At 39.3% G+C, this 13,638-nt stretch overlaps 1 pseudogene; it reads right to left on the bottom strand.

The window, feature by feature from the left end:
• Positions 1-4,260: 4,260 nt before the first annotated feature.
• LOC119652203 lies at positions 4,261-11,952 on the bottom strand (annotated as a pseudogene).
• Positions 11,953-13,638: the final 1,686 nt, after the last annotated feature.

Genomic DNA, 13,638 nt, shown 5'->3' with positions numbered 1-13,638 from the left:
CCATAATCTGGAAAGTAATTGAGAACAAGTCCATGTGGATGAGGAGGTGTAAACAAAGGCAGACATAAATTAGTAAATATCATAATGAAACCCGAAGGAGAGTAAGGATTGTATTGGATAGTAGATCACTTAATAGAAAAACTCAAAATTGGAGCCAGTTTGTTGCAACTTACGAAAGCAATCGGACGTTGATCAAGCAATAAAAAATTACACAATTTAATGTTATGACTGCTGTTTTTTTTAAGAATAAGAGTCATGAAATAATGTATCCAACTTTAGCCAAATTCTATCTTTTTTATTACTAGCCATAACATAAGATTGCTAATACTGACTACTTTCCTGCTTTTGCATTTTGAAAGTTCTAGAGTTAAGCTTCATCCCCTTGAATTCAACGAAACTTTGAATTCAATTCATATTCCAGTTTCAAAGGGGAAACGACATAGCCTACATATTCAGCGGCACATTAATGCACTTCACTTAACCTTTTTCCCTGTTTTTTCCGAACCTTATCTAGATTTTCGAAATAGCCTGAATACAAACCCATCCATCAACACCACACAGTTGACGCTTCCTTTTGCGGAAAGTATGATTTTATTTCGGGCAAATACTTGTACTAAATGTATCTAGTCATAAACATAGAAAAGATTGAAGCAGAGAATAATAATTTTGTTGCAAGTGCTAAGTCGAACTTTCACTGAATACTTTCACCAGCTTTCAAGCAGTGGTTTATCCACAACGGCTAGCTTCTTGCTGGAGACTGGAGCTTATATTGGAACATGTCCTTGAGAGCTTTAGTAGATATTCCATCCAAAGATATGTGTGAACAGTTTGCTCTGCTAAACTGGTCGAGTTCGGTAGGTAGAACTTTTAATAGATATGTATCTACTTTAACACGTTTTGATCCCTGGATTTCGAAATCGCAGTTTTCAGCTAATTTTCAACGAACATTTGAGAGGAGTCATTTTGGTTGGGGATAAGGACTACTTTCGATAGATATTATAATATTTTGCTAAATTTCGATGTTTCATTTTGACTGAAGTATTGTGGATATAAGTGTGAATGGTATTTGAATATTTGATAATTGCGCGCATATTCACCATGTTCCTCCCCCTCTTATCCAAATTAAAAATGCTACGAACAGATTTATACCCCTATCAGTAGATTCTTCCAATAGATTCAAACGCATAAGACGCATGCTAACTGCCTCTTCATTTTTGTGAAGATTAAGTTACTTTAGTTTCACATCATAAAGGCATGATTTTTCTAGGGCGATCATCCTTATACCTGAAATCTCCATTGCCAAAGTGTCACATTATTCTTCCGAAAGTCTGTTAGTAATCTTCTGACCTTTATGTATCAATCGGTCATCGTTCATAGGATTTTCAAGGACATATAGGCTTAAAATAAGGTATCAAATTACGCTTAAATTATTCTCTATTATAATTAGCATATAGTGTATAACCCCATGCCCTTGTAGCTTGAGTATCTTTGGTTTCCTTCACAGCTCTTACTGACATTTTTAAAACTTGCCAAGTAAGCTAATCATGGTATATTTCCAGGTGTATTCTCAGTAACTTGTTTCATATAAATTATTCGAAAAGTCAGTAAATTATTGAGTGGCAAACTCAGAAAAATTATATCTTTTTATTATCAGATAAAAGCCCCGTCGAACGACGAAAGTGACTGATAGTGGGTAAAAACAAATCGACATTCAACCTATAGCAGGATTTTTTTTCCTTTTCTTCTTCCTACACACGTTTTCATTGCTTTCTGCTAGTACGTGCACCTTCCAACGTTCTTTTCCATCACAAAAATCTGAAATCTTTGTCACGTGTAATAAAATATTCAAGACCTCTTGCTGTACTGCTTCAACTTTAGTGAGACGAAATTACATTCAGTAAACAGGAGAATTTATCCTGGCTTAGTTTTTGTGTACTCACATATGTATGTACGCAGGTGAGATGGAACGGAAAATCATCCTGGCGAATTGAATTTCTTGGAGATACTGTAGAAAGCAAGAGGAAAATTTTGATGGAATGAGGTACTGTGGGATCCTTTGTGACCATAAACAATGTTCGGAATTGGAAGGGATGTTATGACGATGTATCTGGACTGGGATCTTGTTTTCAAATTAGTCACATACGTTCGATGGGAAATTCAATATAAGTGACCCTTTTTTGTTTATAAGGAGTATAAGAGCCTTGCATTTTCATAATTAACACTTCCTTTTACTTACTGTTTTTGTAGATGATACTTTTTTAATAACAGCAATAGTACAAGAGAGACTTTCAGCCAAATAAATAATTCATATCTTTTTTACACAAGAAAATTGAATAAGATAAAGCAGGAACATATGGAAATTTTTGCTCCAATATTATGGTGATATGGTTACTTAAAATGAAAGACTTTACTAACTGGTTGGCATAATATCTCAGCTCTTAGAACTCTGACGAAAAAAATCCGAAGCGGAATTTTAAGTATAAGGTGACCGCGATAACCTAAAGACAAAATTGCGAAAATGTATAATTCTGGCATGGGCTAGAACCATACATGTGTACAAAAATCGCACAAAATTTGAGTTGAATCGGTAGAATAGATCCTTTGCAATCATGTCAACCAGTCTAAAACGCGTAGTTTTGAGAAAGGCTTGTTTTGAAGGTCGTAGTATGAGCATGCTCTTAAAATAAGCTCCATACACATATTTGCTGAGCTCGTAGGTATATATAATATTTTGTATGCTATTTCCATAGGGTATATACTGTAAGACCTAATTGCCGTTAGAAAGTGGAATTTTTGAAAAAAAAAGATACTAGACGCCCTCTTAATAATCATAAAACCAATCAATTTTGTTGATGAATTTAAAGAGCCAGGAGTAACCATTGCCTTGATCCCCGTTGAGAAATTCATCCTTGGGTGTTTTGAAAATTTCTATACTTTCGGCCACGTCTAATCTCCTCATCACTTATGTGTTTAATTAATCCGATATGCTCCGCTACCTTCGATTTGAAACCCGACGTGCCTTTTTTTCCTGCCAATTTTGATCTTTTAAGTGTTCCCTAAAAGGTATTTTCACGTTCCTTCTGGTTGTCCTTTGTATACTTTCCTCAAATTACCGTTGGGAATTTTGTACACCCCAGTCTTGGCCATTAGATCGATTGGATCTTTGGTCGATCCAAGAAGCGTTGTGAGTTGGTTATCCCTGCAGCTGAAGACGACGTTCAAACCATGTCTTCCCAGTCTTCTTTTCAACGAAAGGGGAATTTCGTTGAATTCCAAAGCTATTCTCTGTCTGGGCTGTTAATCCGAAATCAACTTGGTAAGTGCTTGCCGCTGGAGCATCTTCTTCCTTTTGCTAATCAAGCTGCTGTTGGTATGGTCGGAATAACCATTCAGTCTGGCAACCTCAAAAATATGCTTCGTCTCTTTCATCACTTCCTCCAAGGAAATGTAAAGCGTTAGTATCCGATGGATCATGTAGTTGAAAGAGACCATTTTGTGCTGATAAGCGTGGTTCGTAGTGTTAGGGATAACCCGTTTGGTGTCCATCGGTTTTCTGTAGATTTCCAGGTTCCCTTTCTTTTGTTTCCTTTTCAACAGGAGGTCCAAGAAAGGTAATTGACCTTCTTTTTTCATCTCGATACTGGGATGCAGTTTATTAAGGAAGTCGAGCATTTTTCCCGCATCATTGCTCTTGATGACAGCGCAGATATTGTCCACATACCTCCTGAAAAATCTGGTCCACCGAAGTTAACTTTGCTTCCAAATTGACCAATAATACTTCACTGATGAACGACGAAAAGTGGTTTCCCATTGGAACACTTTTCAGCTGCTTATAACACTCAACCCGGAATGTGAAGTAGATTTCTTCCATACATATTTTTACCATCTTCCTGTATTGTTTGGGGGTTCTAATTTTGTTGAAGAAGCCAATCTTCTATTAAAGCGGTCGCTTCTTTGATCAGGAAAACATCCTGAGCGTCGAAAGACACTAAGGTTTCGTCTTCATCGATTTCTCTAATCAATTGAAAGGCCTTGGAAGACTCATCTGAATTCTTGCCCGATCTAATCTCAAACTATTTTCCAATATTCTGGAATTCCTTTGCTAGCCACTTAGTAATCTGGGGAGTCCTTTGATCCTAGGAAGTACTGGGTTTGAGGCTTTCTGTCCGTTGATTTCCAAGAGTAGTTGGCATTCCTTAAAAACTCCGTCTACCTGTTTTGTAAGTTGCAGTAGGGGATCGGCCCCGTCTTCTATCCATTCTACAGCTTTTTCTTCACCTGGTTATCGTATTTAATTAATATAGTAAACATTTTAATATAGTAAATATGCTTCCTTCTGAGCTCTTTAATTACTTTCCTCTCTTCTTTAGTGTTCCTGGCCTTTCTAAATTTATTATCCTTGATAGCGTCCGCTGTTGCTGCCCTGATGCAGTCTTTCTCGTCTGGAGTGGTTGGTAATGTCGGAGAGTATGCATTAATTGCCGTCTCTATGCCAGTCATAAGAAGTGGGATATCTGCTCGACCTTGGACGGCAAAATTTAGTCCATTATTTAGAAGTTTCATCTGTTGCTCAGTAAAGGTGAAAACCATATGGTCAATCAGGCGGGGCACTATTGGGACTGTTCTTCTTTAGGCCCCACTCAGTTTATATGCTTTGTATATGTACTACGTTTCCTTAAACTACATAGGGCAAGATCGAGCTCACCACTCTGGCTTTATGCAGCCAACAGTCATCCCGTAGTTCTCTTACCAGAGCCATACTCGCAGTGAATATTTTGTCGCAAGCAATTATTTGATAGGTGAATTGGAGGCTGCGATATGGTTTCCATTTCTAATACGAGCGTGATGTGTTTTAAGGGACTTGGATATGAGAACCGCTTTCCTTTTTTCTTTGCGAAAGTCAGTACAGCTTCCTCTAACCAAGTCTTATTAATAACAGTGTTTGCTTTCCATGAGTGTAACTCAGTATCATTAAAACAACCAACTGCAACTAGTGCTTACGTTAGTGTAACCGACCTCCGTAACCTCTTTCGGACCGAAAGATTAAGTATGCTATCGTAGATGATGCTCCTCCTTTCTTAGATCCACAATCGTTTCGACTTTATGCTTTTTTACTCCCATTATGTGCAAATGTTTGCAATGTCTTAACAGTACAAATAAATTTTTTTGGGAAAATCGAAATTAACAATGGAAGCGATAGTTCCCAGAGTTGACCATTTGGATCAGGAGATAACCCACTGTTCGGTTGTTTTAATGGAGTGATGAGCGCGTCATCCACACCTACGTGCCGTCCAACAACACCCATTAATCGGGGCAAATCGGTTTGCCCATTTTTAAGGTTTTGTGTAAAACAAAACCTTATTAAAATCGATTCAATGTCTGTCTGTCTGTCACACGCATTTTTCTCCAAAACGGCTAAACCGATCCGAACGAAATTTGGTGGGCAGATGGGAACTATAAAATCCCACGCATACAGCGAGTGGCATAAATTTAGGTGGAGTTTAAAGGGGGGCTCCCCATACATGCAAAAGGGGGATTCAAAATTTTTTTCACCGGATATAGTTGTGTAGGGTTTCAAATTAAAGGTCTCGATTTGTACTTTCCGAAACTGACATTAGTTTTGGCATAAATTGCAAAGTGCGTGAGTAAGGAGTCAAAATGTACGCACTTGAAGTGAGACAGGACTCATTTTTGGAAACTACCCAACCTAAAAATCTAAAAAAAAAATCAGGGTGGTGCGGCTAGATGAAATCTAGGCCTCAAAATATATCCCATTCCGATATCTGCTCAAATAAACTTACTAATAGTATATTACTACTTTTTAGAAATTTACTGAAAAACCCCCCTTAAATTCATCCTAGGACTTCCGAATTTTGTACCAGCGTAGAAGACAATATTTTGTATATTTGTGCTAAATTTCATATAAATTTTGGTAATTGACACCAAAGTTATAGCAATTCAAACTTAGCAATTTCGCGCGAGTTTACTGCTTCCAAAGCCATGCAAATCAGATGCTGACGTCATAATTACCCAGAATAATTGACATTCGCGTGGAATATTATCACATTTATGAAGAATCTATTTATCTGCAGCCCTTTTTAAGGTTTTGTGTAAAACACTTATGTGAAATCTAATCTTCGAGAGATGTCCCATTCCGGTATCTGCTCAAAAAATTTACTAATAGTATATTACCAACTTTTAGAAATAGACTAAAAAACTCCCCTTAAGTTTATGCTAAGTGTACTAAATTTTGCACCGACATAGAGGACAACCTCGTGCATACACATGCCAGGTTTCATGAAAATCCAACTATTAGTGGGAAAGTTATAGCAGTTCAAACTTATCAATTTCGTGCTAATTAACAGCATTCTAAACCATACAAATAAGATGCTGACGTCATAATTACCGAGAATAATTGAAATTCGAGTGAAATATTAAAATTCCATTCAAGAAGAATCTAATTCTCCCTAGCCCTTTTTTATATTTGATGTTGGTTAAATTGTTTTCATTCGCTAATAATATTAAACTGAGAGCGTGAAGCGTATGAGGTTGACCATTATCAACACAGGGCTTTCCATCAAATGATTTATTTAAATCGCTTTCTAGAAAATAGAGGGCAATGGAATTTTTAGCTATATTACACGGAGCTGTCGTGCACTCGTCGCTCCTCACATCTTTTTCTTTTTCTTCAGCCTTCAGTTCACAAGCGGGGTCGGCTCGTGATGATCGGTTTCATCATTTTGTTTTATGACATGCCTCACCAGGATGTAATCGCGAGACCTTTAAATCTCCATCCAGCGTATCAAGCCACCATTGTTTTGGCTAGCTTTTTGGTTGCGTACCATTGCTTTCGATGTTCTGATCAATACTGGTTGTTGAATTCGAAAACGCCTCTCTTGCAGTTTTTCCACGATCGATGCAAACCCATATCGATCGCGGATATTCTCATTTCAGACGTAATCGAAACGTGTCACGCCACCAGTGCAATGCAACATCTTCGTCCCCATTACCGGAAGACGCCGTTCATTGTCCTTTATAGTCGGCCAACACTCAGAACTATAGAGAGTGACAGACGGACGACATTGCAGTAAATTTTAAATTTGGGACGTGCGCTGATACGTCGATCACAAAGAACACCAGTTGGGGAATGCCACTTCATCCAGGTTGCATTAATGCGTGAAACAATTTCATTATGCAGTTCTCCATTGGCTGATAGCGTTGACTCGAGATATTTAAATCGCTGAGTTCTAGCAATGGCAGTAACCTGCCCTTCGAGATACTTAAATCGCTGAGTTCTGGCAATGGCAGTAACCTGCCCAGAACTGAACGATTTCAATATCTCGGGTCAATGTTATAAGCCAATGGAGAACTACGCTATGCTCCTCACATAGGGGAACACAAAACCTTTTATACCTGAAGCGTCAAGCTTCCGGTTTTCCGACTTGTTTGATAATTAGCCACTAGTGTCCTAATTTTATGTTGAACCGACTATTATTGATCATAGCGATTGTCAGTTAAGGTAACATTTTCTTTCTTAATATGATTTACCGACTCCCAGTTCTACTTTCTCGTATGCTGTTTTCCTTTATCTATTTGAATTTTAAATCTTTAATATACATCTAACATTGATTAATGTTTTATTATTAATAATGAAAATCTTTAACAATTACATGAAAGTAAGCCCACATTGGGCGCCAAATGGAATATATCTCTTCAAAGAATGCAAATGGAAAATGCAACCCAATCGAACTACATATTTTTACCAAGTGAGTCGTCTGCAACCACGAAACGTGAAACTCAGTTGAAATTAACGTTCAGATAGAGCGGAGAATATGCTCCTAGTTCCACCTTTAGCTTGCAAATGTCCTTATTCAAAATTTATTTTTCAACGAAATTCGTTTAGCATTCATTACAGAATTTGACGAAGAATCCGGTGGGTAGTTTCTGAATGACAATTTTGCGCCTCGTGCAATCTTTTCGGGAGCAGCAGTACGATTGATTAATTTTAAATTTTTCAAAAGATAATCTGCCTGTATAAGGTGCTTTTGCTTGTTTTTCTTCTGAGGTCAAATCCGAAAATCATTCCGTTATTATTTTTGCAAACATACATTGCAGGTAGTATTTAAAGATTCCACAGAAATCCAATTACCCTTTTAAATAGCTTATCAGCTTTTCATCAACATAAAACAGCTCATCGACTTTCACATACTGCCATCATCGTGGCCAATATATTTTAAGATTCATAAAATTTTTTCCATAAATACGATTTATTTTATCATCTTCCCTTTGTTCATTTCAACAAAAGCAATTTAATCCTTTCATGATATGAATGGCGCTAGCCAACAACAAGCTTCTAACCGCCAATCAAGTCAAGCAGAAAAAAAATATAATAAAAAGTGAAGCAGGGTCAGGTCGAGGATAGTATGACGATCTCCTTTTCCCGGGCTCTTAAAATATCTCGAGCTTTTGTGTATGTGATATTCACTGATAATATCGACGACGTAGCCACCAACAACATCGCCCATCATATCAAAAAGCAAATTTATATATTTTCCCGAGAAAGATTGTGTGTCATTTCCATATTTCCATTTTCCGCTAGGTCGAATGCATGAAATAGGGTCAACAAGGGAACAAAGAGGACGAATGACTGTAAGCATGGAAGTCGGAGGGAAAAGCATGGCAATGCGAGGAAAAAAGAGCATGGAGAATATCAGATCGGAGCTTCTTATGACTTGACAGTGTCCAGTGGGCATATTATGGATAGAGTGTGCCATCGCAGCCATTGTGCTCGTTCCTTTTGCAGTATATGCGTCGGTGGCCTCTACTACACATATTATGGCAATAGAAGTTGATCCTCTATTAGGAACGAAAAGTGTTAGCATTGTTATTATGAGGTTCAAGGATATGTTATTTTGTGGAAAGGATCCTAAGTAAAGATGATGAGATATCCTTAAAATTTTACCCTCTGACCTCCGGAATTCCATTTAAGGATAAAGACTGAGACTATTAGCCATTTTGTCCAGGAAAACTTGCGTTGGAGTAAAGTGTGAGAAAAAGCGTGTATTAATGCACTTAATGAGCTTCTGCAATTAAAAGAATGGAGATGGGGATGAAATAAATGTTATTATTCTCGATAAAGTGTAAAGTCAGTCATTAAAAAGAATGTGTGCTCATCGTCGTCACAAGCTATGATGCAGGCGAAGTTAGAGTATACCCAGACTATTCCCATTACCCAGGGCGCACTACAGCCCGATTTGAAAGTAATCCTATTCAATAGGAATGGTCAATTGGAAGCAAAGAAGAAAGCTGAGTGTAACTTTAGAAACAATAAAAACTTCACCAATTTAGAGTCGAAAATCACAACCGATGCCAATGATGATTGCAACCAAAAAAGTCTGTATAATAGAAGAACTCTTGAGCAATATCACGATCGTTTGATTGTGGATAAAGTTTAGTTTAATAAACTGGGGTGAGCAGGTCTAAACTGTGTGGGTAGGGATAATCCAAACCTGGAAGCCTATGGATGCAGTATCTATGATATAAAAAGAAGATGAGGCACACCCAATCTCAGATAGAGCTATGGCGTAGGCAAGGACGCTAGACAGGAGTTAGAGATATCGAATTAGTTTACCCAAAGCATGTCACGGACGGTGTCTACTTACATTGTCATAGACCATATACACCCATAATAGTTGCAATTTCATTAAATTCCGCATGGAAAAAAAATGATTCCAAGATTCGTTATTACCAATAGGAAGAAAGGTTTCAGAAATCGAAGAAAATTCTGACTTTTCAGTCAATGTAATCTTCCATTATCCACAAAATATCGTGAATTGAAGTAAGAAATGCTTCTCTCCCATAAAGTATCATAGTACATTATTAGTTAACCATTTTCAGGAAACTTCAACGTGAATGCCTGGCATCAACAATTTTTTTATATGCCATCCGTGAGTGAGTTCCCTTTTTCCATATCACGATTTTCGGCAGAACTGAAGTTATATTCAACATTTCCCGTTCTTAAGTTCAGTAGAGATTATTTACTATCTGCCATGACGGTAGCCTGATGTAATTGGCCACAGGATTATTTCCCATAGAAAAACTCACGAAGATAATGAACTTGATTGTAATGTAAAGATTACAAACTAAGTACCCTCTTTCCTCCTGATGACGTCAGATAGTGATTTTGTCTCTATTGAGCATGTTGTTCTTTGTAAGAACTACATTTACCGGCCTGCTGAGAGGCCCCAAAATCCGTATTACTCCGCGTGGAAGGACGGGAACGGAGACGATGTTGATTGTCAAAATTTTATTTTTCCTGAACAGGTCAGCTTTCCGTACAAGGTCCACAAGCGGTTCGATTTCTCCCAGCAATTTAGATTTAATTATTGCTGTAGCAGGTGTGGCAACATGTGGCAGTATTTGTACGTACTCGAATCTGCACCTTAAATTTGGATGTCATTTTGCCTGTATTCCCTGAATAATTGCTTTGATGCGGCATTTCTCCCAATCCAGCTTCATGCCGGTATCCCAACTGAGTACCTTGAAGTAGCTTGAGTAGCTTGAAGCTTTATTACTACTGAAGCGTCAACAACGCCTCAGGTAGGCACTGACCTTACGTCAAAGAGCTTTGGCTATCGAAAACGGACTATGATTGGTTTCTGTAATGTGCGCACGCCCCTCGAGGGTGCCCAGAATGCTCGGCTTCACTAACTTGAGCGCGAGTTCCAACGATATAAGCTGGACATTATGGGCCTAACGTAAGTAGGATGGTGGGACTCTAGACAGTACTCCTCATCCTCTTGCCTCACTTCTGACAATATCCTTTAGCACTCTGGAAAGCCAAGTGGTATCCGACGCGAATTTGGTTGCTCCTGATAGCAACCGCAATCCGTGCTCTCTTGATTTGGCAGCTGATTTCTGATCGATTTCTAACAGCAAAATTCCGGTCCCGATTAAGGAGCATCCCAACTGTACAATGCTATGCACCGACGGTACTTTAGATATAGTAGAGAGGGATGCTTACTACGCCCAATTACAAGCAATTCAGAGGAGACTTGCCTTCCTTGTGATTGGTAATCCAAAGTCATCAAAAATACCTACCAGCCGCCGGAACTGGATTCTGACCATTAGCAAACGCGTTGGCTGGACTTTCCTTTACCACGTCATTTACTTGCGTTGCCCACTTGATCACTACTCCCTCAATGGCACTCTTCAAATATAGGTCGATAACGCATCTCTTCGTCTCCTGCAATTCTTTCGCGGCTTTCACGATTTTTTCAACCCCAACGGGCATAGCAAGAATCGTCTGACCACTAACTTGTCCCTTGACTTGGTGCACGGTGCTTTTGAGGCTGTGAACGTGCTTTTGAACGTCTTATGCAACCATCTCAGGCCATTCCTTATAGTTGTCCTCATTAGATAGCAACGGAACGAAGACTTCGTCAACCAAGGAAGACAACTGATCTATTGATCGAGTAGCAAGGTCACCAAATATGAGAAAGTGTTCACATTCTTCACGTGGTACTTCACGCAATCCTTTTTTGATAAAATACACTCCCTTGCTCTTCAATTGTGCCAGTGGGATGGATGTTGAAGGAACGAGTTGTGCAGCGGGTGTAAGGATGATTATTAGGACCACCGGAATAGGGCGATCTAAAAATTCTTTGATAACTGCCTTGTGTTCTTCTACGGTTACTACACGTTGCCACTTTTCAGGTTTCAGTTTAAGAGTTTTTATCACGTACGATCCCATGAATTCAAGCCGCTTATCAGGCCCGCCGTTGGGGGCTTCTCCACCTGCAGCTTCCATATTCACTTAATAGGGTTTCACTATATTTTAGAGCACAAAGTTAGGGTTTTAATTTTGCGTGCTTCATAATTTTTTGGAAAGTTTTGTCCTTTTTGTGTTTAAAAAATGGACCTTTTCAACAATTTTCTTGTAAACATTGTAGATTCCTTAAAGCATGGCATGGCATTTAGAAACTTCAAGATTATTAAACGTCTTTAATTTACAGCAAAATAATAAGAGTTTTACATAGTTTTTTATAGAAACTGTAATGACAGAATGTGATTGGCAATGGTCGGCGGTCAAAGGGTATTATAGGTTCCAGGGTGAAACGTGGATTGGTACCCACGATGTACGCATAAAACCTGGGAAACGCCTGCTGAACCAACTTCCTTCCCCACTTGCTATCCCCACTTCCACGTGGTGATCGTTGGGAGTTCTTTCATAATGAAAAACTGCAGACGCAGAACGATGAAGGCGAACCTCCCGCGCCTAAAAATGGGACAAACTGTACCGACTAGTCCTACAGATTGGGGGTTGGGTAGGGTCGGCAATCCTATACGGAAAACCGATGTTACGAAACCAGAGAAGAAACCTTGGACAAAATGGACTTTAAAAAGACGAACCCGGCAATGAAAACGAAATAACGATTTGCGCATTTTCTCATGGAATGTGCGTTCCCTGTACAGACCGAATGCTGCAACAGTTAGTCGATATCCTGTCCGAATATAGGGTTGATGTAACAGCATTGCAGGAGATGCGTTGAATAGGGACTAGTTTGCTGGAGAAGAGCCGCTACACCATATCTTTTAGTGGTTATCCAGTAAATCATGTGCTGGAAGTAGGTTTCTTAGTCAGCCAAAAATTGAAACCTGCTGTCATCGATTTTGACAATGTAAGCGAAAAGCTATGCATTCTACGTTTGCAAAGCAAATTTACAAACATAAACTTCATAAACGTTCACGCGTCTACAGCGTAGACTGCAGAGTCGGCGAAGGGTAACTTCTACGAGACAGTTGGGCGGACCCTCGAACCCTGTCCCAAGTATGATATCAAAATCATACTTGGAGACTTCAGCAGTTAAGTAAGGACGGAGCCCTCATTCAGGCAATACGTTGGCTCCCGTACCTTACATAGGGATACCCATGATAACGGACTGCGGATTATTCAGTTAGCAGTATTGCACGAAGTGGTTGTTGGAAGTACCTGGTTGGCGCGGAAAACAATCCACAGACCTACATGGGCCTCTCCAGATGGACCACTTTAAACCAAATTGACCACGTGCTGATTGAACCCCACCACCTCTCATCCTCGATAAATGTCAGAACATATAGGGAGGTGGGGGGCAATAAGGAGTCGGATCACTATCTCCCTGGGTTCGGGGCTTGAATTACAACATCGCCTACTATCCCCTCTGACAATCAGGTGAGAGTGAATACTGAAGCCATTCACAACACAGCTCTCCGCGACACCTATAAGGGCAAAATGAATGCCACAATAACCGCAACTAACTGATGTTCTGGAAATGATGAATCAACAAATGATCTTTACAACCACCTGAATAACGTTATCATTGATACACCCACAAACATACTTGACCCAAGCCAAAAGATAAGTCGTAACGGCTGGCTCAGCTGGGTCAGCGAATCAATATTTCTTTTCACGGACCTTCATTTCAACATCATCATTCCAAAGGCAAGTTTCTCGGTTGATGTACCGCTTACCCGGCTTGGTGACCCTGAAGGTTCCAGAGGCCGCTTTGTGGATCGTGTTTTTCATTTGGTTCCACTTGCGCTCGTAATGGTGGACAATCGTGTGACTGAGATCATTTCTTCTTTCTTCTCACGAAATCG

This window comes from Hermetia illucens, chromosome 3, assembly GCF_905115235.1.
Source record: "Hermetia illucens chromosome 3, iHerIll2.2.curated.20191125, whole genome shotgun sequence".
Taxonomy (NCBI): Eukaryota; Metazoa; Arthropoda; class Insecta; order Diptera; family Stratiomyidae; genus Hermetia; species Hermetia illucens.
Note: the sequence above shows the minus strand (reverse complement) of the source record. Positions and strands in the feature narration are given on the sequence as shown.